Genomic DNA, 26,976 nt, shown 5'->3' with positions numbered 1-26,976 from the left:
CATTGATTTGTTTCTGCTTTAGTCTTCCTTGCAATTGGGTTTGATTCATCAAAGATGTCCTTGAGGTGTAGGTGGGAAAGTGTTTTACCAATGTTTTCCTCTAAGTATTTGATTGTTTCTGGTCTGACATCTAGGTCTTTGATCCATTTGGAGTTGATTTTTCTTTCTGGTGAGATAAAGTGGTTCAATCCAGTAATTCCTCTCCTGGGGTTATACCCCAAGGACTCCATAACACCCAACCAAAAAGAGGTGTGTACTCCTATGTTCATAGCAGCACAATTCATAATAGCTAAAACCTGGAAGCAACCCAGGTGCCCAACAACAGATGAGTGGCTGAGAAAGCTGTGGTATATATACACAATGGAATACTATGCAGCTATCAAGAACAATGAACCCACCTTCTCTGACCCATCTTGGACAGAGCTAGAAGGAATTATGTTAAGTGAACTAAGTCAGAAAGATAAAGATGAGTATGGGATGATCCCACTCATCAACAGAAGTTGATTAAGAAGATCTGAAAGGGAAACTAAAAGCAGGACCTGATCAAATTGTAAGTAGGGTACCAAAGTAAAAACCCAGTGGTGAGGGGTAGACATGCAGCTTCCTGGGCCAGTGGGGGGTGGGAGTGGGCGGGAGGGATGGGTCACAGTCCTTTGGTGGTGGGAATGGTGTTTATGTACACTCCTAGCAAAATGTAGACATATAAATCAGTAGTTAATTAATATGAGAGGGGGAAAATCAATTGTGTGTCTTAAAGTTTCTCAAAACACAAACTGAATCCTTTTAATATATAGGCTGTGTATTTGATATGTGGACTCTCTCAAAATCCTAGACCAAGTAGATTAGAAGCATCCAATAGCACAGCTATATACAAGATACTGGATACTGTACAGCAAACCATAACAAAAGGACTTTTCAAAGTTAACCCAATTAACAAATAATGTGATGATAACATTAACTATCGATTGTCTTTTTGAACCCTAAGGCAGCAGCAACCTCACATCTCCACTATAGAGCCCCTACTTCCCCCAGTCCTGGAACCCTTGGATAGGGCCCACTTTCCCGTATGCATCTCCCAATCCAAACCAAATAATATTGCATCCGCCGATCACAATCTAACCAACGCAATGATTGCCACCTCAACATGCTTCACCTCAGACTGTGTCCAGAGACTTCATGTGTGGAATGACAACCCTTCAGCTTCATTAATCGGGTGAGACCTTTCCTTTTATTGTACACTCTAATTTCATCTCAGGTAGTTCACTTTCTTACAAAGTCCCATAACCTAGATATACACCAGTTTCTGTGAGAGAGAGCTTATGTGCACACGTATCCATAAACTACTGCAAAATACATACCTGAAAGCAGAAGTACACTAGAGTTTGCAGTGAGTACCTCCCTAACACTTCCTCTCCACTATTCCAAGCTTGGGATCCATGATTGCTCAACAAATTGTTTGGCTTCGTATGTTAACTCTCTTTTCAATCACCAGGTTCCAGATGCCACCAGGATGCTGGCCAGGCTTCCCTGGATTGAAGACCCCACCAATGTGTCCTGGAGCTCAGCTTCCCCAGAGACACACCTTACTACGGAAAGAGAGAGGCAGACTGGGAGTATGGACCGACCAGTCAACGCCCATGTTCAGCGGGGAAGCAATTACAGAAGCCAGACCTTCTACCTTCTGCAACCCTCAACAACCCTGGGTCCATGCTCCCAGAGGGCTAGAGAATGGGAAAGTTATCATGGGAGGGGGTGGGATATGGAGATTGGGTGGTGGGAATTGTGTGGAGTTGTACCCCTCCTACCTTATGTTTTTGTTCATTAAACCATTCTTAAATAAAAAATTTAAAAAAAAAAAAAAGAAAAAGACCTGTTGATATTGGATGAGGCACTCCTGAAACTTATGTTATACTGCAATGTCACATCCGCATACAACCATGCTGGGATAGCCTGAAGGTGCTTCTTCCTGAGCAAGTGCTCTCTGGGTTGGAGAGAACTCGACTAGATCCAACCTAGGCTGCTGCGTGGGAGAGGGATCAGGAATTCATGCTGGGCTAGTTGCAGGATAGACACTCTGGGACTCTCAAAGCCAGAAGGCAATTCCAAGTGTGTTTAATCAGAAGAGCAGCTGTATTTATACTCACCAAGTAGGGTGGAAACAGGATATGACATAGAGAGAGTGGAACGAAAAGAGAGTGGTTGAAATCAGGGTGTGACTAGGAGAGGGGGTGGAGCAAAAAGAGTGAGAACCAGTGGGGATTAAACCAATGCTCTGCAGGCAGGGCGGTTCTTAGGTAACAGTGGTTATGTAAATAGAACGCAGCATTTAAGTGGGGGGAAGCTGGCATACTGCCCAACACATCCACATATATCAAATCCACATGGGATTTGGGGAATCCCATCTGTTATATTATTACCTTTAGGTTCCTGATTATTAAACAAGTTTTCTGCTTTATAGCTTAATACTTTTTCAGCAACCAAGTTGCAGATGCTACCATGACTCTAACCTGAATTCCCTGTGCAGATAACCTCACCAATGTGTCATGAAGCCCCATCTCTCCAGAGCCTAGAGAAAGATAGAAACAAGCTGGGAGTATGGATCATCCTGGCAATGCCCATGTCCAGTGGAGAAGCAGTTATAGAAGCCAGATCTTCCACTTTCTGTACCCTACAATGATCCTGGGTCCATGTTCCCAGAGGGATAAAGAATACAAAAGCTTCCAATGGAGGGGATGGGATATGGAACTCTGGTAGGAATTGTGTGTAATTGTATCCTTCTTATCCTATGGTCTTGTTGATAATTATTAAATCAATAATAAAAAGTATTATATCCTTAATGTTATCACACTACTAAAGTGTGTGAAATTACTAATGAAATAATAAATAAATAAATAAATGAAACTTAGCCTTATGGTTATGATCCTAATTATGGACTTTTATTTATATGAACTCCCTGGAATGTAAAGATATCTGGCATGTAAGGATGAAGCTATGGACACATACCACCTAAACACATTTAGTTTTCCTCCCACTAGGAGCAGTTGTTTATTTGAAAAGATGATATAAATATGTTAGGTGCGTCATTTTAGTTAGCTTAGAGGCATTCTAGCCCCAAATAAGATGAACACAGCAAAATATTTACTTCCTAAGTCTTTCCTAACTCTTCGTTTCAGAATTAGACAGAGAATATAGGGGATAATACATAATGGTAGCTCCTATTAAAAACTCAACCAATTTCTTTTATCCATAGGGGCAGGAAGAGTCTCTTGAAAGCACAGTAGCTGGTGAAAATGTTCTTTTTTGCTCATGGTGTGTGTGTGTGTGTGGGGGGGTAACTGTTTATTGTAAAGTCTTTAACTCATAGACACAACTTCTCATCTTCTCTTGATCGATGTCTAGGACACACTTGCTGCCCCAACCTCCTAGGACCTCCTCCCCCACCATACACTAGGACTCCAATGCCCCTTCATCCTGTCCTTTTCCCTCTTTCCCAAGAGTTCTTAGCTTTGGTGTACTACACCAAATGGAGTCCAAGTTTCACCGTATGTTTTCCCTTACTGTCCTTTTATTTCTTAAGTTCCACATATGAGTGAAATCATATGATATTGGTCCTCCTCTTTCTGGCTTATCTCATTCAACATGATTCCTTAAAGTTCTGACAAAGATATTGCGAAGGAAATGACCTCATAATTTTTAATGACTTCATAATATTCTCTTATGGGGAAAAAGGGTCAAATGTTATGGGGGAAAGGGGAGGCCAGCATTTGTTCCCCCAACATTTAAAAGTTCATAACGCATTATCTCAATAAAGAATTGAGGAGAGAGCATCAGTTCCAGGAATTTAAAACTTTATTCAGGAAAATTAAGAATATTTACATGTTAGAACATGAGAGAGAGAGAGAGAGAGAGAGAGAGACTGAGAGAGAGTAAGATGTTGAGTTATCATTTACATGATGCTCCAGGCAGAGAGAGAGCCTGCAAGAGAGTGAGTGCAAGGCCAGGGGTCTTGCTTTGAAAACCTAATCCCTGCCTCCACTTTTCCAAGCCACACCTGTAACCACTCCTATTTTCTGGGCAATACTAATGTACACCCCAGGTACTCCTAGTCCTTCAACATTTCCACTGTGTATATGTACCACAGCTTTCTTAGCCATTCATCTATTATTGTGCATCTGGGCTGTTTCCAAGTTTATATATGTTGTGTACATTTCGTGATGGTGGGTGGTGAGTCTTCCATATTACCTTAGGCAGATTCTAGACAGAACAGGATTTTGCTGCCTTGTTTTAGACTATACTCTGGTCTCTGGGGAAATTGTCCATAATCTGGGGAGGCAGCACAGTTTTAGTTTCCAACCAGGTTTTTTTTCCTGATAGGTTTCATCATCTTGATGTCAAGCTTGTGTGTTCTACTATGTGACTACAAAAACAGTGCTGGCTGCTGGCTCCTGATTCAGGTTGTTTTTGTCTTAGAAGTTTCTCCCATTCCCCTTACCACATGTGTCTGCACTACTTGTGGCTTTGTGAACTTCTTTAGACGTTCGGGTTGAAATTTTGTAAGATTCCAGGTGTTTCTTTCACTGCTTTATCTAGTTGTGAGTGTGATCTTAGAATCTCTCAATTATTATGGTAATTTTTTCACTGTGCAGAAGATATTCAGTTTGATGTAGTTACATTGGTTAATTTTATTTTCCTTGAAACTGGATTTGAATTAGTGAATGTGTATCTAAAGCATACATCAAAGAGTTTTCTGACAATGTTTTCCTCTAAGTATTTGATGGTTTCTGGCCTAACATCTAAATCTTTGATCCATTTGGATTTGATTTAGTATATTGTCAAACGGTGGCCCAGTTTCATTCTTCTACATGCTTCAACCCAGTATTCTCAAAACTATTTGTTAAATAGAGTTTACTTTCATCATTAGATGTTTATACTACCTTGTCAAGAAGCAGGTGCCTGTAGGTTTCTTGGCTCTTGATTCTATTCCACTTATCTGTGTTATCTATTTTCATTCTAGTACCAGGCAGTTTTGATTATTGTAGCTCTGTACTATGTTTTGAGGTCAGGAATTATGACGCTTCCATTCTTGATCGTTTCTCTCAGGATTACTTTGACTATCTTGGGTGTTTTCTGTCTCCAAATACACTTTTGTATCATCTGTGCTATATTCTCTTGAAGAAATTTGGTGGAATCCTGAAGAGGACTGCATTAAATCTTTATGTGCCTCTGGGTAGGATAGTCATTTCAACAATGTTAATTATTTGAATCCATGAGCATGGGATGTATTTCTACTTCTTTGTGTCTTTTTCTGTTTCATTGACAAGTATCTGGTAGTTTTCTGTATAAAGACCTTTCCCTTCCCTGTTAGGTTTACCCCTAGATATTTTATTGTTTTTCCTGCTATGGTTATTGGGATCAATTTTAGGATATCTTCTTCTTCATACTATTTTCATAGAGGAATGCTACTGATTATTGTATGTTAATCTTTTAGTATACTACCTATACTATCTAATAATTTAGAGGAGTTTTCTACTAGATTCCTACCATATCATCTGTGAATGGTGACAGTTTGATTTCACCTCTTCTAAACAGTGTCCTTTTAATCAGTTGCTCTTATCTGACTGTTATGGCTAGGACTTCTTACACCATGTTGAATAGTAATGAAGACAGTGGGCAACACTTTCTTGTACATGACTATAGAAGGAAAACTTTCAGTTTCTGTCCGTTGAATATGATATTCACTATAGGTTTGCTGTATATAGACTTAATAAGTTTGCATTTTCATATATCTCTCTTTTTCATGTTTTGCTAATGACACTTGTATCTTGTCAAAGGCTTTCTCTGCAACTACTGAGATAACCCTGTGGCTTTTGGATTTTCTTTCACTGATGTGGTAAATCATATTTAGTGATTGATATATACTGAACAAATCTTGCATCCCTATTCCTGTGTCTTCAATATTTTGGAAGAGCTTGTAAAGTAGAGGTGTTAGATTTTCCTTGAAGGTTTTTGAGAATTCATTTGTGAAGACCTCTAGGCCTGGAATTTTGTTGTTTTGGGGTAGGCTTTTGATGACTGTTTCAATTTCCTTGGTTGTAATTGGTCTATTCATGTTTTCTGTCTCTTCTTGGCACATTCTTGGGAGGTTTCATGCTTTGAGGAACTCACATATTTCTTTCACGTTCTCTTGTTCGGTGGCATGTACTTGTTTGTAAAAGATCGCATATGATTCTCTGGATTACTGTAATGTCTTGTGATTTCTCTGTTTTCATTTATTATTAAATTTACAAGGTCTCTCTCTCTCTCACCAAGATTTTGTCATTTTTGTTTACCTTTTCAAAGAACCAGCTACTAGATTTATTGATCTTGGGTATTGTTTTTATTTTTTATGTCATTTATTTCTGCTCCAAATTTTATTAATTTGTTCTTTCTAATGATTTTGCCTTTCCTCTGTGCTTATTTTTCTAATTTCATAAGACATTTAATGAAATTGCTTGAGTTTTTTTTTTTCTTGTTTCCTACTATGTGTTTCTAGGATCATTTAAATTCACTCTTTGACCCAGTTGTAGGGTGCAGTTGAATTTCCATATTTGGGGACTTTTCTCTTGTTTTCTGTTTATTATTGGATATTAATTTATTTCTGCTTTTGTGCTTGGAATAATTTCAGTGTTTTTAAAGTTATTGGTGCTGTCTTCCTGACCTACTATGTGGTCTATGCATGAGAAGATTCCTTGTGGATTTGAGAAGAATATGTGTTCCACTTTCTTGGGGCAAATATCTCTAAAGATGTTGAGTAGGTTTAATCTATATCCATCTGTTCATTCAATTCTCTTTTTAATTTTTTAGTTTTATGTCTGCTTATTCTATTTTGGTGACTAGAGTTTTCAAGTCTTCCACTACTATTGTATTGCTATTAATGGATTTTCTCAATTTTCTCAGTAGCTGTTGTCCATATTTGCTGCCCTTTTACTTAGTGCATATATATTGATTATTGCTATTTCCTCTTGGTTGATTGATCCCATGAGTATTAAGTAACATCTCCTCTATCTTTTATTACCTTGACTGTTTTAAAATCTATTATGTCAGATATAAGTGTGACTATTATTTCCCTTTTTCTGTGGCCTGTTAGAATGTACGACAGTTTTCTATCCTTTCACTTTGAGCCTATTTCTGTCCTAATGATTCAGATGGGTTTCTTATAGACAGCATATGGTTGTGCTGTATTTCCTGATCCATACTCCTACTGAGTGTTTTGACAGATGAGTTTACATCATTGATATTAAGTGAAGTAGCATATTTAAGATATTTCAACACTATTGTTTTATGTATGTCTTGCTTATTTTGTGTTTTTAAGTCTATAATTTGTTTTTTTCTGAATTATAAGAATCCCTTTAAGAATTATTTTTATGCAAGTTTGATAGCAATACTTTCTTTCAGCTATTTCTTGTCTGAAAAAAGTTTTTATGACTCAATTCACCCTGAATGAGAGTTTGGCAGAATAAACAATATGTGGTTGAAAGCTTTTCTCATTTAGAACTCTGTAAACATCATGTCATCTTCTTTTGGTCTTTCTATCAATAGTTTCTGTTGAAAAGTCTGCAGATAGTCTTACTGGTTGACTTCTTTATGTATTCCTTTGGTTTTTACCCTGCTGCTTTCAAACGCTTTTCTCTGTCTTTAGTCTTCTTAAGTTTAATTATGTTTCTTGGTGTGCATAGGTCTGAATTGAGTTTCTTTGGAATTCTTTGTGTGTCTTGGATGTGTATATTTTTTCCAATAAATTGGAGGATATCCTTTACTATTATGTCATTTAGTATGTGTTTTTCTCCTGTCTCTGCCTCTTCTTCTGGGATTCCTATTATTAGAATGCTGTTCCTTCAGAGTTCATCCAAGATGTTTCTGGTGCTGATTTCATTACTTTTAGAACTCTTTTATATGTTATTTACTATTTTCTTCATGTCCTTTGCTTAAGCTTCTATGTTTTGGATTCTGTTTTCAGTCTTTGTAGTTCTGCTTTCTAGCACCTCTAGTCAGCTTGTTAACTCAACTATTCTCAACGGTTTTGTTTTCATACTCAAGATCTATTCAACTATTGTAGCCTTTTACTCTTTTTTATCTCAATTATCATGCTCTGTTAATCAGTTAATCTGTCTGACAGTTCAACTAAAGTTGTTGATAACCAGTTATCTTGGAAATTGTCTCTTTACTTTCATCTGGGTTTAGGTGTTTTTTTGTTTTGTTTTGTTTTAATTTTTTATTTAAGAAAAGATTAGTGAACAAAAGCATAAGGTAGGAGGGGTACAACTCCACACAATAGTTTTTTACTATTTAGAACTGTCTCAACATCAGACTGTTTAATTATAATCTACATATCTTTGTGTTCTACGTAATCTTTTCCAATTGCTATGATTCATGAACAAAGAATTCTTAATTATAGACAAAAACAGAAATATATTTTGAAAGGATTTTGCCATTTAATTGTACATTTCCCCCCAAGAATCAGGATATGATTAAACTTAAGTTTAACATCTTGTATATTGTCAATATAGCGAAATATAAAAGGCTACCATTACTCATTGAATGAACAGAAATTAATCCCTGTAATCTTGAATTAGGTGGCTTAATAACACAACTATGCCCTTATAATTGTGTGTGCATACATTAACACACACCTATATTTTAAGAGAAATAGAATACCTTTAAATCCAATTAATATGAAAAAGAACAAGTTGAAATAAATAAAAACTTGTAGTTTTCGTCCTCGAGCTTTGCTTGGTAAACACAGCCAAAGACAACTTTATAATTCAAATGCACAGAGGGTGAGGCGATAGCTCATCTGTTAGACTAAGGAATTCATTATGCAAGGATCAGAGTTCAAGCCCAACCCCCCCCCCCAGCCCCCCATACAGGGCATCAATGGGAACTTCAAGGATGATGGGTGACAGAGTAGTGTTCTGGTGTCTTTCATTTCACCTTCCTCTCTTCTCCATCTGAAGTTAAAAATGGAGACAAAGATTCTGTTGGGAGCAGTAGGATTAGTTTAATCTGGAAATATCTGATCAAATGTGAAGTTGGTCAGAATTAGATATAGTTCATTCATTCAAAATTAATCATTATGGATAGGATGTTGATTGTAGTGGAGATAGGGACATGCCAAATAGCTCACCTGGATAGTCAACCTGCTTTGCCATGCAGATGACTCAGCTCAGCTCTAACTGCACTTGAGAAAGCTTAGTGCTGTGGTCTAGTTCCTACATCCAGCATACAACCCCACCCAACCCCCGAGACCTGAAGAAGTTGGCACAGAGAGATGAAACCACAATGACAACAAAAATCAAATCAAATCAAGGTGAAGACTACACAAGACAATGTAAGCTTACTACAATGTAGCTGGACTACCAAGACACACCTTCACTACAACACTCAGTTAATACTTGGAAGTATTAGTGAGAGCTGAGAAGGCTTTGGGGTAGCAAGTATTGCTCACTAATGTGTCCTGGATCCCCACCTCCCCAGAACATTACCTCACTAGGGAAAGATAGAAACAGGTCTGGGGTATGTATCGACCTGTCAATGCTCATGTTTAGTGGAGAAGCAATTACAGAAGCCAGACATTCCACTTCTGCATCCCATAAAGAAAGATCTTTAGTCCAGGGAGTCGGGCGGTAGCACAGCGGGTTAAGCGCACATGGCACAAAGCGCAAGGACCTGAATAAGGATCCTGGTTTGAGCACCCAGCTCCCCACCTGCAGGGGAGTCACTTCATAAGTGGTGAAGCAAGTCTACAGATATCTTTCTCTCCCCCCTCTGTCTTCCCCTCTTCTCTCCATTTCTCTCTGTCCTATCCAACAATGATGACATCAATAGCAATAATAACTACAACAATAAAAACAACAAGGGCAACAGAAAGGGAATAGATAAATAAAATAAATATTAAAAATAAAAAAATAAAAGATCTTTGGTCCATACTCCCAGAGGGATAAAGACTAGGGCCCATTACAATGGAGGGGAGGGGGTATGGAATTCTGGTGGTGGGAATTGTATGGAATTGTCCCCCTCTAATCCCGCACTCTTATCAATCATTATTAAATCACTAAAGAAAAAAAAGGTTGGTCATGTTTATCATCAAGGAAGCCAAGATGGCAGGGCCCATGTTACAGGCCTGGGTGGATGCCACACAAAATGAGTTAGGCAGGAGATAACCTGGCTTAGCACCATGTACTAACATTGTGATTGGCGATTCAGGTGCAGTCATGCCCACTTTCATCTGAGAAACATCACAGGACTGGGTCATCACATACTAAGATGACTATAAGGATGGGGTTAAAAGGATATATATCACACCCCCGTGCTCCTCCAACCACCAACCCAGCCACCTACTCTCTGTCTCCTTTCTGGTTTCCTCTTCTTTCAGGGGAGGGGGTATATGGTCTAGACTTCCTGTTGTTTCTTTTCTCTTTACAGTGTTCATGTCTGGGCGGAATGGGTGACAGGGATGAGAGAAAGCATGAATATCTGCCCTGTTTCATTAATGTTGCTGGAAATATTAAATTTGAGATATCTGAAGTTTCTCAGAGATCATATACCCACATGCTTAGCCAGTCTCTCTCGTCTCTCTCTCTCCCATCCTGTAGACATTCGTTTTAATAAATATCTCTTGCTATACTTAACTATCCTCCAATCCCATATCATGGAAAGTTCACTGACTTGGGGAAAGTGCCCAAAGAATCTGGGGTCTCCTGGGGAGTTCCCCTGTAACATGAATATAGTATATAATTAAGCACAAACACAAAATAGGGTCACATTGCATGACCTTGGCTTAAAACTAGGCTCTGAGTAGTTTAACAATAGAATGTGGGACACTCTGCTGCTGCACCAGGTTATCACAAATATCATGCCAGAATCCACTGGAAGGAGGCCCGGAGGCAGTGCACCAGTTAAGTTCACTTAACACTATGACCAAGGACCTGTGTTCCAGCCCCCATGTTCCACCTGTAATGAGGATGCTTTATGAGCTGTGAAGCAGGTCTGCAGGTGTCTTTCTCTCTCTATCTATCTCCCCCTATTCTCTCAATTTCTCTCTGTCCTATCAAATAAAAATAGAGAAAGAAGAAGAAGGAGGAGGAGGAGGAGGAGGAGGCGGGAGGAGGAGGAGGGAAAAGAAAGAGAAGGAGAGAAGAAGGAAGGAGGAGGAGGAGGACGAGAAAAATAAAAATACCCCACACCTATGGACATCTAATCTTTTATAAGTGGGACCAAAAGATTAAATGGAAAAAGGAGGCTCTCTTCAATAAATGGTGCTGGGAAAACTGGGTTGTAGCATGCAGAAGAATGAAATTGAACCACTTTATCTCACCAGAAAGAAAAATCAACTCCAAATGGATCAAAGACCTAGATGTCAGACCAGAAACAATCAAATACTTAGAGGAAAACTTTGGTAAAACACTTTCCCACCTACACCTCAAGGACATCTTTGATGAATCAAACCCAATTGCAAGGAATACTAAAGCAGAAACAAACCACATGGAACTACATCAAATTGAAAAGCTTCCATACATCCAAAGAAACTATTAAACAAACAAAGAGACCACTCACAGAATGGGAGAAGATCTTCACATGCCATACATCAGACAAGAAACTAATCACCAAAATATATAAAGAGCTCAGCAAACTTAGCATCAAAAAAGCAAATGACCCCATCCAAAAAAGGGCAGAAGATATGAACAAAACATTCACTACAGAGGAGATCCAGAAGGCTAACAAACATATGAAAAACTGCTCTAGGTCACTGATTGTCAGAGAAATGCAAATTAAGACAACACTAAGATACCACCTCACTCCTGTATGAATGGCATACATCAAAAAGGACAGCAGCAACAAATGCTGAAGAGGTTGTGGGGACAGAGGAACCCTTTTTACATTGCTGGTGGGAATGTAAATTGGTACAGCCTCTGTGGAGAGCTGTCTGGAAAACCTCTCAGAAGGCTAGACATGGACCTTCCATATGATCCAGTAATTCCTCTCCTGGGGTTATACCCCAAGGACTCCATAACACCCAACCAAAAAGAGGTGTGTACTCCTATGTTCATAGCAGCACAATTCATAATAGCTAAAACATGGAAGCAACTTGAGGTGCCCAACAACAGATGAGTGGCTGAGAAAGCTGTGGTATATATACACAATGGAATACTATGCAGCTATCAAGAACAATGAACCCACCTTCTCTGACCCATCTTGGACAGAGCTAGAAGGAATTATGTGAAGTGAGCTAAGTCAGAAAGATAAAGATGACTATGGGATGATCCCAGTCATCAACAGAAGTTGAGTAAGAAGATCTGAAAGGGAAACTAAAAGCAGGACCTGATCAAATTCTAAGTAGGGCACCAAAGTAAAAGCCCTGTGGTGAGGAGTAGACATGCAGCTTCCTGGGTCAGTGGGGGGTGGGAGTGGGTGGGAGGGATGGATCACAGTCTTTTGGTGATGGGAATGGGGTTTATGTACACTCCTAGTAAAATGTAGTCATATAAATCATTAGTTAATTAATATGAGAGGGGGATAATTAATTGTATGTCTCGAAGTTTTTCAAAACACAAACTGAATCTTTTCAATATATAGGCTGTGTAATTGATATGCAGACTCTCTCAAAAGCCTAGACCAAGTAGATCAGAAGCAACCAATAGCACAGCTATATACAAGATACTGGGTACTGTACAGCAAACCCTAACAAAAGGACTTTTCAAAGTTAACCCAATTACCAATTAATGTGATGATAACATTAACTATCGATTGTCTTTTTGAACCCTAAGACAGCAGGAACCTCACATCTCCACTATAGAGCCCCTACTTCCCCCAGTGCTGGAACCCTTGGATAGGGCCCACTTTCCTGTATGCCTCTCCCAATCCATATCAAATAATATTGCATCTACCAATCACAACCTAACCAACACAATGATTGCCACCTCAACATGCTTCACTTCAGATTGTGTCCAGAGACTTCACGTGTGGAATGACAGCTCTTCAGCTTCATTACTCGGGTGAGACCTTTCCTTTTATAGTATACTCTAATTTCATCTCAGGTGGTTCACTTTCTAACAAAGTCCCAAAACCTAGATATACACCAGTTTCTGTGAGAGAGAGCATATGTTCACATGTGTCCGTAAACTACTGCAAAATATATACCTGAGAGCAGAAGTACACTAGTGTTTGCAGTGATTACCCCCCTAACACTTCCTCTCCACTATTCCAAGCTTTGGGTCCATGATTGCTCAACAATTTGTTTGGCTTCTTATGTTAACTCTCTTTTCAGTCACCAGGTTCCAGATGTCATCAAGATGCCAGCCAGGCTTCCCTAGACTGAAGACCCCACCAATGTGTCCTGGAGCTCCGCTTCCCCAGAGACCCACCCTACTAGGGAAAGAGAGAGGCAGACTGGGAGTATGGACCGACCAGTCAACGCCCATGTTCAGCAGGGAAGCAATTACAGAAGCCAGACCTTCTACCTTCTGCAACCCACAATGACGCTGGGTCCATACTCCCAGAGGGATAGAGAATGGGAAAGCTATCACGGGAGGGGATGGGATATGGAAATTGGGTGGTGGGAATTGTGTGGAATTGTACCCCTCCTACCGTATGGTTTTGTTAATTAATCCTTTCTTAAATTAAAAAAAAGAAAAACAAAAATAAAAAGGTCACCGGAAGCCCCAGCAATAATTCTGGTGGCAGTAAAAAAAAAATTAAAATTAATAAAAAGAAACCATTGGAATACTCCTCTTTATGCTTATAAAAGAAAGAGAATTAAAAAGGCATTAAAGATTTTATTGTTATGGGAAAAGTTTTACTTCACTGACACCCGAAAAAGATCTCAGGGAAATCCAGTGCTCTCCAGAGCATAATTGGAAAATCTGTGCCCTGTAATATACCGCCTCATGATATGAATGTTTGATGCTAGAATAATATTAATTGGGCTAATATTTCAGTTTCAGCTCCAAGGCAATTATTATAAGTAACTCCCAATCAATGGTGAAGTATTTGAATGTGGACCTTCTTTTAGAGCCTTGAGATCTGAAATCTCCCAAGTGAACACCCTTAGGAACCAACACAAACTGTTGGACCTGCTGCAATTTGCTTGCTCGCTCTCTCTGCTGAGGAGTTCTGGTGGCCTTACTTCAAAGGGAACACCTCCTGCTGGAGCATCTGTGGGGAGAAGATAGTAAGGGGAGGGGGGCATGGCAACTAACGAACCACCGACTTGGCTTGAAATATTTCTTTGCAAAATGCCAAGATATTTGTGCACTGGGACACAGTGTCACAAGGAGGCATAAAAGGAAAGGGGAACAGGAGGGTGAACAGCTGTGCCAGTGGGAAATCCTTAGCTCTTCAGGGGAGTGCACCTTCACCACTCTTTCCCCAGACTGCTCTGGTGCCCTAGCATGGGGCAATGCCAATGTGAAAACTCTTACATATAGCACTTGAGTAGAGACCCAAACTAATCTCCACTTTTAGCCTAGCAGGGAAATTAGACTCAATATGCAATAAATAACCCACACAAAACGAGAAAATTTCCTTTCACTCTGGCTAATAGCAAAGCTAGGGAAGTGAAAATGAGTGACTTTACTAGAAGGGACTTAGGGAGAACACTAGACTTAAAATAACAGTTGACAAAGTAAATAGAAAACATTTAGTATTGTGGCCTTGGAGGCAGCACAGTGAATAACAGTTAATCAATCAAACAAATAAAAAAAAACCTTGGACCCTCAAGCATGAGATCCCAAGTTTGATCCACCTGGCATAAGCCAGGGAGATGCTATGCCTCTCTCTCTTCCTCTTCTATCTAATTAATTAATTAATCTGTTTAAAAGATTAGTGTTAGAAGAAATTTAAAGACTAGATGAAAAAGCTCTTTCTAGTTTAATTTGGTGGATGTGATTAAATAAAGACTGGTCAAAATTTGTTTTGCCTTTGCCCTCAATAGTCTAAATAATGACCCAGGGTTATTTAATCTTTTTGAAACTTACTCCTCTATATATCTAAATTTTGTCTAACCTACTTTTCTAATAGGTACTGTTTACTGAGGGAATAGTATTTGCCAGACACATTATGTGATTTCTTCTCTTCTTAAAATACTTGAAGAGCAGTAGTCCGGCGGTAGCACAGCGGGTTAAGCTCACATGGCACAAAGTGCAAGGACCTGCGTAAGGATCCTGGTTCGAGCCCCGGCTCTCCCCCTGCAGGTGACTCACTTCACAGGCAGTGAAGCAGGTCTGCAGTGTCGATCTTTCTCTCCCCCTCTCTATCTTCCCCTTCTCTCTCCATTTCTCTCTGTCCTATCCAACTACAACAGCATCAATAACAACAATAACTACAACAATAAAACAACAAGGGCAACAAAAGGGAAAAATAAATAAATATTAAAAAATAAAAAGTACTTGAAGAGCTTTTGCCATTTTTCTTATTCTATAGTTGAGAAAATTGAAAGTCAGTCAGTAAATTCTTTTTTTTTTTGGCCTCCAGGGTTATTGCTGGGGCTTGGTGCCCAGACTATGAATCCACTGCTCTTGGTGGCTACCCTCCCCCGCTTGTGCTGCCCTCATTGTTTATCATTGTTGTTGTTATTGCTGTAGTTGTTGTTGGATAGGACAGAGAGAAACAGAGAGGATGGGAAGACAGAGAGGGGGAGAAAAAGACAGACACCTGCAGACCTGCTTCACCACCCGTGAAGTGACTTCCCTACAGGTGGAGATCCAGGGGCTCGAACCCGGATCCTTATGCCAGTCCTTGTGCTTTGTGCCATGTGCTTTTAACCCGCTGCACTACCACTCGGCCCCTAGTCAGTAAATTCTTGACCAAGATCATGCAAAGAGAAGACAGAAGAACTGAGACTCAAGGATCAAGCCCAATTTCTTAGTGTCAAAGTCATGGTGTTGTATTACTTCCTTTTAGCTTCTGTCATGTGAGAAGGTAAGTGGACTTTGGCATAGTATTATTTCACAAAGTAATTATCAACCTTTCTTGACTACAAAGATATATACCATGACTGGCTAAATAATGTTCACATGTCCGTCAGTGCATGCACTAAGATTTAACTTAGATTCTTTTGAACTACTCAACTTTTATCCACCAATAAAGCTCTGACTTATATATGTCACATATGTCAGCAGAAGGCACTATCTCCTTCAGAAACACTAAATCCTATGACTGGCAGTCACTCTCTAGTTTTCTAAGCCAAAGACCTGTCTAGTAATTAGCAAGACAAAATATATAAATATTTAAGAGAACATTCTTCCTAAACCAGGGAAGTGAAACACAGGTGTTCTTAGACTTATGAGATGAGGTTATGTCCTCATAAACTCAGTATCATTTTTGTAGAGATGAAAGAACAGAGACAGAGATAGAGCTAGTGACCACAGCACCAAAATGTCGTTCAATGTAGTGGGAACCAGGCACAAACCTGGGTTGTACACACGGTGAAGCAGTGGACTGTCCAAGTGAACTATTTCACCAACACTCTGATAAAGTCATCATAAACTAAAAATGCCATTGGTCAAAAAAACATTTAAGGTCTGGCCTGTTATCCAGCATTAGAGTATGATGCTTACTCTGGTTTCTTTCTTCCTCATAAAAAAGGATTGATAAAGAATAGGAAAGCTTCCAGGGGAGGGGGTGGGATACAGAGTTCTGGTGGTGGAAACTGTGTGGAGTTGTACCTCTCTTATCCTATAGTTTTTGTCAGTATTTCATTTTTATAAATAAAATTTTTAAGAAAAGAAAGAAAGAAAAAGAGAAAAAAGATTAATAAATGTTTCAAAAATGCATTGAATATATCTAATACACTGAATACATCACAGCTTAGCCTAGCCTATCTTTTTCTTTCTTTTTTTTTTATTGATTTAATAATGATTGACAAGACTGCAGGATAAGAGGGGTACAATTACACACTATTCCCACCACCAGAGTTCCACATCCTATGCCATCAATTGGAAGTTTCCCCATTCTTTATCCCTCTGGGAGTATGGACCCAGGATCATTATGGGGTTTAGAAGGTGGAAGGTGTGGCTTCTGTAATTGCTTCCCCACTGAACATGGGCATTGGCAGATCTATCCATGGACTGATCTAGCATACCCTATCTTAAAAATTCTCTAAACACATCAGACTACAGCTATAGACATGATAGAATGGAAAACACAAAACACAATCTCCAAACACACTGGTCGCATAGCACACCATAGAGTGCCATGTTGTTTACCTTTATGATTTCCTTGTACTGAATGCATATTAATTTTGCATCATAAGAAATTCAGAAAAACAGAAATCAAACCTGTGGAAGTTGGGACCAACTGTAGTTTCCTAAGGCTCTCATTATAAAGCACCACAATCTAAGCCAGCTAACATAACAGAAAAAAGAAAAAAAATCATTTTCAAAGATAGGACAGCTAGTGCTGGTAGGCTAGTGGTGCCTCCGAATTCTCTAGAGAGGACTATTTCTGCTTCTTTCCACTTCTCTCAAAGACCATCAATTTTTGGAATTCCTTAGCTACTGATGTATTACTCCAATCTCAGTTTCAGTGATCTTATAATCTTCATCATGTTTCTTTGTGTTATTTACATGGTGTTCTCCTCTGCATGTCTGCACCTAAGTCTCCCCCTAATTAGGACAACAGTCAATTAATTAGGGTCTACCCTAATGTTAAGGTTAATGACCACAAAATTCTTACTTCCAAAGAATGTAGCATTCTGAGGTGGATGAATCTGTGAAGGATACTGCTCAGCCCAATTCAAGTTGTTAGTTCAGAGGACTATTCAGAGGACTAGAACTAATAATACCAAGGAAGGGATATATATATATTTTTTTCCCCTGGAAAGATAAGGAATGGACCCTCTGACACTTCACACATGCCCTTGTTTGCAAAGGAAGCTGGCTGGTGAGTTGCTCCTTTTTCAATTCTTTCTCATGAAAATAATCACCTTGCTGCATTTCCTTCATTCGCACGTGACTGTAACCAAAATCACTGTATTTGGCTCTTGGCTTTGACTGTTGTCTCCCTCCATTACAATGTAAGTCCTCTGAAGGAATACAACACCCTCATTTCTTATTCTTACTCCCAGTACCTGGTACGTGGGCACCAAGGAAATGTTTGGTGAATGGCTGGGTAGGTAATTAGATGTATTCCGGCTCTTGGGAGCTGTATTTCACTCAGGTCTTCACGTTGTTAGTGATTCGACATCCATTCTTCTTCTTCTTCTAGCGTTTGCCCTTCTTCCGTAGCCAGTCAACAGCGTCAGGTTGAGCCTGATGTAAAGTTTCGAGACCTCCTTTGAATCTGGAGAGGTGGCAGTCGTTGACTATGTGGGTCATAGTCTGTCTGTAGCCGCAGGGGCAGTTCGGGTCGTCTCTGGCTCCCCAGCGATGGAACATAGTGGTGCACCGGCCATGGCCTATTCGATAGCGATTGAGGAGGGCCCAATCATAGCATGCTAGGTCAAAGCCGGGTTGACGTTTGCAGGGGTCTGTGAGGAGGGGTTTGTTCTTTCCCTCAGCTGACTGCCAACTCTGTTTCCAAGAGTCCGGAACAGAGAAGTTCAGTGTAGGCGTAGGAGACCAGATTGGATGACGAGACGTCAAGCGTTGAACAGGGTGGGCAAAGATATACGCGTATATTGGCAGGTCCGGTCGAGCGTAGACGTTGGAAATGGACTTAGATGATGCCACATCCCGACAAATATCTGGTGGGGTGATGTTGCTAAGAACTGGCAGCCATGGAACTGGGGTGGAATGGATGGTTCCAGAAATTATCCTCATGGAGGAATATAATTTGGAATCGACCAAGTGGACATGGGGGCTACGGAACCATACTGGGCCACAGTATTCTGCAGTGGAATAGCATAATGCCAGAGATGATGATCGTAGTGTGGAAGCGCTCGCGCCCCATGAGGAGCTGGCCAGTCTTGCAGTGATGTTATTCCTCACGCCCACCTTTGCTGCAGTTTTTATGAGATGTTCGTGAAATGACAGAGTGCGATCGAGAGTAACGCCAAGATAGACTGGCTGGGCTTCATGCCGGATTCTCATATAGTCAAGCTGCACATTAAGCTCACGCGAGGCCGAGGCATGGTGTAGATGGAAAACAGATGATATCGACCTCCATGTTTTTACTCATCAAATAGTTACTGATGTTTTACTACTTCCTGGGCTTTGTATTCCGCACTAAAGATGGGAGGACAAGCAAAAGTAGGTTTATAGTCCCAGATATCTCATAACTTTCAACAACCAATCTGTAGGATAATCACAATATATCAAAAATTAGGCTTAGTGACACTGATGTATACATAATCAAAAGACTTGACCTTTGCACCTTTCCTGATTATGGATAGCTTTGGTATGTGAAAATAAAAAAGAATTATAAGCTAAATTATATGAAATCATGTCTACCTTTGGGGTTCATTAAGAAAAATAATGATCTTTGGAGTCTGTCTTCTTTGGGCCTTTTTGTTAGATTGCCAGGCTAATTTGGTCTATCAAAATCAAGCTAGGAGCATGCCTAAAATGGACTTCCTAGCTTCTTTCCACCCTAAGATCCCTATTCTCATCTGCTCTGTTCCTTCTTTTTGGTTCCTGTTCATTAATCTTTTTGTCCTGCTTCCTATCTTGCTGCCTTTCAGCCACCAAGTTGCAGACCCTGTCATTCACCATCCTGACTTCCCTGGGCAGACGACCTCACCAGTGTGTCCTGAAACCTCATCTCCTGAGTCCTAACCCCCTAGGCAAAGATAGATACAGGCTAAGGGGATTGATCCACCTGCCAACATCCATGTTCAATGAAGGAGCAATTACAGAAACCAGACCTTCTGCCTTCTGCACCCGATAAAGAATTTTGGTCCATACTCCCAGAGGGATAGAGAGTAGATAAGTTTCCAATGGAGGGCATGGAACAGGGAACTCTGGTGGTGGGAACTGTATTAGAATTGTACCCCTGTTACAATTAACAACCCCCCTATTACAATTAACAAGCCTCTGTTACCTTACAATCTTGTTGATCATTATTATATCACTCATACAAAACTAGAAAAAGAAGAAAGAATGGTCTATACTACTTGGTGAAATATAGCATTAAAATTAAGTATTTTGAGTGGCCAGAAAAGCAACCATTATTAATAGGTATTCCAGGACAATAAGTATTGTTTGAGCAATGAGACAAAATCTACTGAGAAATAAAGAAAAGTGGGTCAAATATAATGAGTTTGCATACCCAGATGAGTGGGTGATGTTCCAAAGGCAATGTCCCCACAAATGATGGAATAAATAATGGGTTACAAGATAAAGTGATACCAAAATCAAGAGCCTTGGTGAATCTAACTCCCTCAACTACTATGATCAATAAAACAAGAGAAATTCTAAGCAAAGGAAATGAAAGCTTCACCTTTAGATTATTAGCATGAAATAGGTTTGGGATCCATTATAATAAGGCAGAATGGAGAAAACTCTTTGACAGCAATTTCTTTGAAAAATATCAGAATTTACTTAATCACAAAAGCAGTCGTGGCATTCAGTAGTGTTCTCTAGCTGTCTAGTTAAACCCATAACCAGCATGCCCATCAATAAGTTAATAACCAGGTCCCTGATCAGTGAAGCAATCAAATCATTGGTTCATGGAACATATCAGGTGACAGATGGAACACATTGTTGAAAGAAGAGCTGTTTTCAAAAGAACAGCCATATATTGGAGTATATTCAGACATGAACCAGCATACAGTACACCTGAAAAAATGTAAAGGGGAAGAATGACAAGTATACAGTGGAGAAGTAATACTACAGAAGAGTATTACTTTCAAAAACTCCAGAGTTATTATGTGGCAAAGGAACAGATACACTCTGAGTTTCTCTGAAAGTGTAAATCACTGTAGATACCAAGAAACAAGGATCAGAGCCCTGAAAAGAATTCCTGTCTCTATCACTCCTTAAAAGTGTTACCAAAGACAAGTCACTTAATCTTCTTTGCTTCTCAGACTCTTAATTTACGAATGGATTCACAATTCTATCTCTATCCTACATAGGGGGCTATTAATATAAAGACAAATAAAAGTATTTATTTATTTACTTACTTATTTGATAGGGCAGGGAGAAACTGATAGAGGAAGGGAAGATAGAGAGTGAGAAAGAGAGACACCTGCAGCACTGCTTCACCACTCTTGAAGCTTCCCCTTTGCAAGAGGGAACTGGGGGATTGAACCCAGGTTCCTGCACATGATTAATGTGTGCGCTCAATCAAGTATGCCACCACCTGGTCCTGAAAAGTGAAAACCTTAAAAACAGCTTTATAAAGGATGAAGTTATTATATTTAGGGCAGAAATTGCAGTGAAACATTTATATTTTATTTTATTTTATTTTTTAAAGATTTTATTTATTTATTAATGAGAAAGATAGGAGGAGAGGGAGAAAGAACCAGACATCACTCTGGTAACATGTGCTGCTGGGAAGTGAACTCAGGACCTCATGCTTGAGAGTCTAGGGCCTTAGCCACTGCACCACCTCCAGGACCACGTGACACAGTTTCAGTCAATACAGAAAACATCTCTGAGCAACCTGTTTTGTTCTAAATTCTACATGATTCAGTAAACAACCTCACAATATCTGGGGCCAGATGGCGGAGAGTCCAGAAGAGCACACATTACCATGCTATATATCACTCTCAATAAAATAAAATAAATAAAAACATTTGTGATACTTTTGAAATGAGAATATCAATGTTGTCCAATGGCTATGAAGCAACCTTAGTGTCCAACAACAGATGAATGGCTGAGCAAGTTGTGGTCTACATACACAATGGAATACTGCACAGCTATTAAGAATGATGAATTCACCTTCTTCACCTCATCTTGAATGAAGTTAAGTGAGATAAGACAGAAAGAGAAGAATGAATATGGGATGATCTTACTCATGGACAGGGTTGAGAAATAATAACAGAAAAGAGAAACACAAAGCAGAACTTGCACTGGGTTAAGTGTACTGCACCAAAGTAAAGGACTCTCATTTGGGTGGGGAGAGGCTTTCAGGTCCTGGTTCATGTCGCTGGAGGAAGACATAGGTTGAAGATGAGAGTGTTTTGCAAGAAACTGAGAAAGTTTACATTCGTAGCAACAACTGTATCTGCTGAAAAGTATTAATCCCCCAATTAAAAAAAAGCAATGAAAAAAACAAAAAAAGAAAGGAAGAGATTGGGGGGAAAAGAGCAAATATATGTATAAATATAGATTGTTATAGAAATAATATATACATATAATTATAGAAATAAGAGTTAAACCATATTTTTGACCTTGGGAGAACTACTGCCACTGGACAGGGATGGGGACACAGAACTCTGGTAGTGGGAACAGTGTGGAGTTCTAATCCCAACTACATTATAATTTCGTAAATCATTATTAAGTCACTAATAAAATTAAGGAAATGGGGAAAATGAGCTGTGTTATATGTAAAAAAATTATTATGGTAACAAAAATTATACAGGTATATCTCACTTTCTTGTTCTTGGCAAATACTGCAGAGTTTTACAAAATGGAGTCTCTCTGTGCCATTTTTGCTAACATAATGTGCTCACTTTGGGTCTCTGCCTCCCATTGAAGATGTATCTTTTGTGCTTTTAGACATAATGCTTTTGCACACTTAATAGTCTATGGTGTAGTGTCAACATGACCTTTATATGCATTTGAAAACCGAAAGCTTCTTCTCCCTACTTCAGTGATTAAAGGATAGTTTCCAGTCTCAATGAGAAGGGCAGATGCCAACGTACACACACACAACACAAACAGGGATCCATCACTATGAGGACACAAAATAGAAGGGAATTAACTTTGGAGAGATTTGCCTGTTTTTGCTTGGTTTACCGACCTTGCCCTCTTCATTTCTATCCACCCCACCTAGAATATGAGCTCCTCCTCCACACTAGTAATCATTTCTTCATGAAGGCCCTATAAGACATGCACAAGAATTCTTTTAGGTGCTAGGGCTATATGTTAGGAAAGGCCATTTCATTACTGTCAACATATGAATCAATTTAATAACTTTTGTCTTCCTGCATTTTAGTTGGCACATGCAGGATCCTGTTGTTCATGGCTGACTTCTTCATTCAGGAGAGAGAGAGAGAGAGAGAAGAGGAGAGGAGAGGAGAGGAGAGGAGAGGAGAGGAGAGGAGAGGAGAGGAGAGAGAGAGAAAGAGAGAGAGAGAGAGAGAGGGGAAAAGACATGACAGCAGTGAAACTTCTCTTGGGGCTACGGCACCATATGTGGCACCAGGACTCAAACCTGAGCTATGCACTTGGCAAAGAAGGTACCCTCCCGAGTCATGTATCTCTTTGGCTCATTTAGATTTTCTGTATAATCAAGAGCTTACATTTCCTTAATCAAGTCAGCTTTTTATTTCCAAGCCATGTTTTTTTTTTAATGTTGATCCTGAAAAATAAACATATTCCTAGATATTCTTAAGAATTTTCTGTTCATACTGGGTACTCTAAGCTGCAGAATACTGTGGCCCAGTATGGTTCCGTAGCCCCCATGTCCACTTGGTCGATTCCAAATTATATTCCTCCATGAGGATAATTTCTGGAACCATCCATTCCACCCCAGTTCCATGGCTGCCAGTTCTTAGCAACATCACCCCACCAGATATTTGTCGGGATGTGGCATCATCTAAGTCCATTTCCAACGTCTACGCTCGACCGGACCTGCCAATATACGCGTATATCTTTGCCCACCCTGTTCAACGCTTGACGTCTCGTCATCCAATCTGGTCTCCTACGCCTACACTGAACTTCTCTGTTCCGGACTCTTGGAAACAGAGTTGGCAGTCAGCTGAGGGAAAGAACAAACCCCTCCTCACAGACCCCTGCAAACGTCAACCCGGCTTTGACCTAGCATGCTATGATTGGGCCCTCCTCAATCGCTATCGAATAGGCCATGGCCGGTGCACCACTATGTTCCATCGCTGGGGAGCCAGAGACGACCCGAACTGCCCCTGCGGCTACAGACAGACTATGACCCACATAGTCAACGACTGCCACCTCTCCAGATTCAAAGGAGGTCTCGAAACTTTACATCAGGCTCAACCTGACGCTGTTGACTGGCTACGGAAGAAGGGCAAACGCTAGAAGAAGAAGAAGAAGAACTCTAAGCTATGTTGCTTTTTGAAAATTAATTATATACATAAAATCACGCATGCCTTCATTTCTCTAACTCGAATATTCAGTGTCCATCATCCTATGTCAGACCTCAAGGTGGTAGGGACGTGACAGTGAATGAAGAAAAGAAAAAATATAAATGTTCTTGGAGCTTATATTTAAGGAAGCCTGCTTAGACAAATCAATATAATGACTAAAGTCCAACATGTAGTAAATGAGCAGTGATATATTTACAAGAGGCAAGTAAATGGACATGGTGAAGAACCCTGAGGGGAATGGATGTGTGATGAGTGTCTGTGTATTTTTGAAAGTTGGTACAGCAATACCATCTTCAACATCATACCTGTGAGTAACGACTGAAGGGACACCAGAAAGTTACCAATGTGGATGTTATATGGAAGTGGAGCAATGAAGATATCTGAATTTCAATTGAAAATTCTTTTAAACATCAAAGACAGGAACACCCAGTTGAATGCACAACTTACCATGCTCAAGGGCCTGGATTCTAGCCCCTACTCCACACCTGAAGGGAGGAAGCTTCATTAGTGCTAAAGCATGTATTCAGGTCTCTTAGTCTCTCTCTCCCTACCTCCCTCCCCTCCCTCTTAGGCAAATTCAATTCAATGAAGAATAAGTAAAAGAAATAGAAAGAATATTTTTGAAGAGTTGTGACAAGGGTTAGAGAGACAGCACATTGGTTATGCAACAGACTTTCATACTTGAGGCTCTCCAAGTCCCGGTTCAATCCCTAGTAACACCATAGGCCAGAGCTGAGGAATGCTCTGGTCTCTCTCTGTATGTCTCTCATTTAAAAACAAAGTTGTGGCAAGACTCTAAAGGTGTTCAAAGCTATTTTTAAAAACGCGGGCTATTACTTTGATTGAGATGGAAGCCAGGGAATTTTAAACAGGGTAATGGCATGACTTTGCATATAGATTTTTAAGAGATCACCTTGACTGCAATTCTGATAACAGACCTTGGAGAGATTGATGGGTAAGAAAGGATGACATCAAGGTGCTAGTCTGAAGTAACCCAACCCAATAGAGAAGGTGATGACATAGGCTAGATTTGTAGCAGTGGAGATAAGGAAAGCTAATTATATCATGATCATAATTTGAAACTGGAGACAAAATATGATCAGTTGATGGATTAGCTGTAGGTTACTAAGGAAAGAAGAAAAGAAAGAAGAAAGAAGTAAAAGAAGAAAGAAGTAAAGATGAACAACTCCCAGGTTTGGGATCTGAATTTCTAGAAAACTGATGTCACAATTAATTACAGTAGGCAAAGTCAAAGGAGGAATAAATCTGAGAAGAAATTTCTGTGGAGCTGATTAGGAAAGAGGAAGAGTAGCATGGACAAGGGCCTTTGAGGTAAAAGAGGATAAATGAAGGTTAAGTTAGGGTCTAAGAGGGGTTTGAAGACACAGTACAGGCTGACTATGTTCTGACTGAGGTGCTCTGGGGATTACTATTAGAAAGACCAAACATGTTGACCCAAAGAGGAAATCCACTAAAACGAGTAGCTTAAAACACTTCACTGGCCAAAATCCCCAAATCACATGGTGAATTCTTACAACCCTGTACCTCAGAATGTAACTTGATTTGCAGAAGATAGGATATGTATCCATTCAATCAAGTTAAAATGAAATCACTAGGGTATCCAAGGAGACCAAAGAAGATGGCTACCCACAAGCCAAGGAGGGAGATTGGAATATCCCTTTGACTCGCCACCCTCAGAAGCAAGCATCTCCTCCCCCCACACCCCACCCCTTGGTCTTTGACTTCTAGCTTCCAGAAATGGGAGTTAGTACAACTGATCCAATTTTGGGAGGACACTTAATTATGGCAGTCCTAGGTAACTACTACATTGAAAAGTGTTTACCTTGCAGGTGGATCGCTTCACAAGTGGTGAAGCAGGTCTGCAGGTTTCTGTCTCTCTCTGTCTCTGTCTCTCTATCCCTCCCTCCCTCTCTCCCCCCTCCTCTCTCAATTTCTCTGTTTTATTCAATAAAATGAAAAAGAATTCTTTTAGATGCTTACCAGGCATTTAATGCAAAAACTACTAATATGTCAAGAGCAGAAGGACAGAACTCTGAGCTCATAATAAATGTGTTTAACAGTAAAAATCTACCTACCTGGTCAGGCCAAGTTGGTCCCCAATCCAACCCTAATCTTCTATAATCATGGGAAGGTTACTTAATCTCAGTGGCCCTCTGTTTCCATATTTGTAATGCAAGGGTAAAACGAGTGCTTACTGGGCATGGAAGGCCGTTCATCTGTACAGCCCATAACCTATATGCATTTAGTTCTATATTTGCTCCCCAGAACCACATAAAAACAAGAAATACTGGGGCCGTGTGGTAGCGCAGCAGGTTAAGCACACATAGGGCAAAGTGCAAAGACAGGCATAGGGATCCCGGTTTGAGCCCTGGTTCCCCACCTGCAGGTAGGACGTTTCACAGATGGTGAAGAGGGTCTGTAGGTGTCTATCTTTCTCTCCCCCTCTCTGTCTTCCCCTCCTCTCTCCATTTCTCTCTGTCCTATCCAACAACAATGACAGCGATAACAAGAATAATAATAACAACTATAAACAACAAGGGCAACAAAAGGGAAAAAGTAACCTCCAGGAGCAGTGGATTCCCAGTATAGGCACTGAGTCACAGCAATAACCCTAGAGGCAGAAAGGAGAAAAAAAATAAATAAAATAAGAAACACAATAGAACATCATAGATGATGGAGAAGTACTCTTATTTTTCTCTCACTAAACACAATAGTGCTAAGCTAAAAGTGTACAAGTGTCACCTATTTGAAAT

This window comes from Erinaceus europaeus, chromosome X (genome assembly GCF_950295315.1).
Source record: "Erinaceus europaeus chromosome X, mEriEur2.1, whole genome shotgun sequence".
NCBI classification, from domain to species: Eukaryota; Metazoa; Chordata; class Mammalia; order Eulipotyphla; family Erinaceidae; genus Erinaceus; species Erinaceus europaeus.
Note: the sequence above shows the minus strand (reverse complement) of the source record.